The sequence below is a fragment of the Lactuca serriola genome, chromosome 4 (assembly GCF_051521515.1).
Source record: "Lactuca serriola cultivar US96UC23 chromosome 4, Lser_US96UC23_V15, whole genome shotgun sequence".
In the NCBI taxonomy this organism is placed as follows: Eukaryota; Viridiplantae; Streptophyta; class Magnoliopsida; order Asterales; family Asteraceae; genus Lactuca; species Lactuca serriola.
Window position 1 is genome coordinate 267500487 of NC_136411.1, and position 4293 is coordinate 267504779.

Consider the following 4293-nt stretch of genomic DNA (forward strand, 5'->3'; position numbering starts at 1 on the left):
TCCCCTAAGGGCAATCCCTGCTAAATTGACCAAACCTGCTACACTTGTAGTAGTCTAAACTTCTGGAACGTTAAATCCCCTCGTGCAGTTTCCCTCACGTGCTACACAGATTCCGACACTGCTGGCCTTATATGCGCTAATCAGAAATATTGGGTCTCTTCTTGGGACCCTCCAATTTCTGCACCTGGTCCAACCAACCCTCTTATCAATGTGCTCCAAATCTATCTCCCAATTACGGGCTCTAGAAATCATGTCATTCAGGGTCTCGCACCACAAAAATCATGAACTCCCTAATATCATCCCGCAACATATCACGTCATCCTGCAACATATCATGATTCCTCACTTTCTTTATCTACTCATCTGTTGCATACTACGGTACCAACAAGGCCCTCTCACGAGACTTGGTAGTGATATCTGCCACAATCTCAGACTCTCAGTTGTCTGGTGGAGACCTAAAAACTCTCGTGCCAACTGTTGCACCTTAATTCCCAGAGCAAACTCCACTGGAACCCAGTCGAGAAAGCATCCCATGACACAGCTCAACCGCATCATCACCCAACCCACTACTAATCTCTTCCCACCAATCACGTGCCCGGTCGTTCAACATGCAGGAAGATTATATGACCTTCTCCTCCTTGGGTCAGAAACTCGTCCTGAATGTGTTAGCCATATCCACTAACCACCTCCTACTAAGAATGGGGTCCCTAACCCCATGATAGTCTGGAGCTCCACAAGCTCGGAACTCCCGAAACGTCATCGCACGCATCCCCATCATAGTCATCACCTCAGATCGAAATGTGTTCATCCTCTTATCAAGGATCTCCAAAATGCCCTCCTTGACCGCACTGAAGATCACAGAAGTCTGGTCAATGATACTATGCGTAATCTCAGCTGGAATAAACTCTATCATCTGATCATCGAGCTGCCCGACTCCAGAGTCTGAGCCTGATCCCTTGCCGGCACCAAAATTACCAATTGGTTCATCACGTAGCATCACCATGCTGGAAACATACCATAACAACCATCCGAATACTCATCCAATATCGAAGGATCACACACGTACTACAAGTTTCCTGGTCTTATCGCACCCTTCTTGAATCGAGTACGGATCCTCTTCTTTCAGTAGTACGGGCCCATACTACCTTCCACATTTATCCGTACTTTCCTCAAGAATTGTGTTGACTCTACCAAGTCCCTTTCACTAATACCGCTCCCATTACTAATCTCATCCTAGGCTTACCCTAGGGTAATCTCCTACTCATTCTCTGTCATCAGCTACATAAGAAGTACCTGCTATCTCTCCCTAACTAGCTCATGAATACCATTACATATTACTAAGACTAGATAATTCTTCGAATGAAAGGTCTTACCCTAAAACGGTTGGACTCAGACAAGAGCTATGAAATAAGGCTAGACCTAACCTTCTAAAATTATTTAGTCCGCGTAATATGTAATTTAATGTATTTGTTTACTAGTTAATTATAGATAACTAGAAATCTTAAAATCACAAAGCAAGCAACATTCGAGCATTGAGTTATCATACCAGGCATATCCTAAACAAGCCATCAAATCACTGACTAATCAATACTAGCATGTAGTTCAATAAACACATATAGTAGGCATACAAGGCATCCTTCTTAGACCCTTAGCCCTAACTTAGCATGTAGTTCACATATTCACACTTCATATCATAATATAACATGCATGGGCATCTTGGGGAAAACTTACTTGATCCCGGCCGATTGCACGCATCGCACTCCTTGTTCTTTGTGAAAGCCCTTAATCTTAACTTTAGAAAAAATATTTTTCTTGTAAAAATCTCTCAAACCCTCGATTTGAGTCCAGACACCCACGAAGGTGTGTCCGAATCCCTTAAACCAAGGCACTGATATCAACTTGTAACATCCCAAAATTCATGACCAAATATTTCATTTTTAATTACGTAATTATAAAAGGCAGTGGTCGCGTCATGAGCACCTTATGCTCACATTGTGAGGTCGTGACTTTGGCCAAGAAACTTCCTCGAACACGATCTCACATTGTGAGTCTTCATTTCTCATGTCGTGAGTCCAGATCTGACCAAAAATGAGCATTAAGCTCCTAATCCATTAAGCTTTAACATGGGACAGTCTAGAGGGTCTTCCTTGACCCCAAGGACCATTAAAATCGAAGCTTTTCTGTCACATATGTCCAATACATGACTTAAATTCCTACTTAGGTTAAAATGAAGGAAAAATGTCAAAGACTCAAACTTAGAGTCCAAAACCATGACCAAAAACCAGATCTGAGACTTATAAGACTTAAGATACCACCATGATCCATAAAGTTTCCAACTTTATGGATCCCATGCATGCTAGCCAGCATTACCAGCCATAAATTGCATGGAAACTTAGATCTAGTAAGCAAGGAAAGGAAAGGTATGAGCTTGAGGACTTACAAAGGTCCAAAAGCTCGTCAACTAGCTGATGATGAAGCCAAGATACTAACAAATTCACCGACAATGATCTTATTCTTCCTGAAAGGGCTTCAAATCTTCAAAATCTCTTGAATAATACCAAGAATGACCAAGGACTTCAATGGGGGTTGAGATTAGGGTTTCCAGAGGTCTTGGGAGTGAAAGAGGCTGAGGAGAAGCAACCCTAATCATCCTAAACCGTTAAATACCCAAAAATAAGGGTTTTGGAGCATCAGGTGCTTCTCACGTCGTGAGCACTTCATGCTCACGTCGTGAGACTTAAATGATCTTGGTCAACAAGTCAACGATCACTCACTCAAACCTCTCCAACTTCAAACGACCATAACTTTTTCGTTTCAACTCCATTTTTGATGTTCTTTATACCCACGGAAACGTCTCGAAGAGCTCTTCCTTTCTATCAACTTCTCCTTGCCATATAACTTTCTGAACAAAAATCTAATTCGATAAAGGCCCAAACTACCACTTTACCGATATACCCTTGGTCTCCAAAAACACCAATCGAACTCTCAAATCATCTAAGCCACCGTACCCACACTCAAATGAGTCTAAAACTTTATTTCCTAGTACCTAAAGCCTTCTGGAATAGATATTCGAGTCTCGGTCCCGAATATGAATCGACTTAAAAAAGGATGTTACATCATAGGTGGTATGAATGAAAAAAATGAATGTTGTTCAAAATAAGTGGGGAACGTTTATGAAGATTGTAAGTATTTATGATTTGGGAAGTAATTAGGTTTAGATAAAAATATATGCATTGAGGTGAAACATAATTGGTTAATTCGAATTGGGTTATTTTATGTGATGTTGGTATGTAAAGTTTTGATGTGGTGGTATTAAAATGAAATCATAATGAATCTAGTTTTGCTCGGGGACATGCAAAAGAATAGTGTGGGGTATTTTGATATGGAACTATTAACTATATATTTTAAGCCATTATCCTAATATACTTGAGTAAAAATGTTATACCTTAAGATATATGATACTTAATATTCTTTGAAATGTTAAATTATAGTTAAAATCGGAGTTAGGATGCAAAACTAGGATATAGAAGCTGAAAAGGATGCAAAAAGGATGCTGTTGGGAGCTCGGCCTCTCTTCAGTGTTTTGACCATATCTCATGACTTGTAACTCCAATTGACAAGATTCAAGAAGTTTTAGAAACTATACAAAATTTCCGACGACTTTCGTGTTTGTTTCAAATTCTGATTCTAGTTCCCATGCCATGACAAATCCATTTCCACAGCATGGAAAATCATAAAATCTTGTGGACGTGAAGATTCCATCTCCTACGGCATGGGAAGTCTTTTTTCCGCATCGTGGCATCACTATAACCTATAATTAGAGCCGTAAATTAACCCTAATGATATATCTTTTGTTCCCCATGAAAATAAACCCCAGAAGTGTCGTTTTAAGGGTCTAGAAGGCAGCCGGAGGGCCGCTAAGTTGATTTGGAGCAAAGATCTAAAGAATTTGAGAGCTGATTCATATCATGAATCATTCGTTTTACTTTTTTTTTTGACAATGATTAACATTCTAATTGTTTCTATATGTGTTTTACTTTCTGATTTAGGGCTTCGAAACCGTATTGCTTTGTGTTATACTAGATAAATCGTGAGATTATGTATTGAATTGCTATTTGGATCGTTTGTTCTTATTTAATTTATTTTGTCATGTTTGACTGAAAGATCTATATGCTTTAAATATCTCTATTTTATTGCCTATTGCTTAATTAGTAAAGTTTAGATGACCATTCTGGTTGTGTTAATTTGAATCATAGTTGTCCATGATCATTGTTAATTATGACTAGAGTTTGAT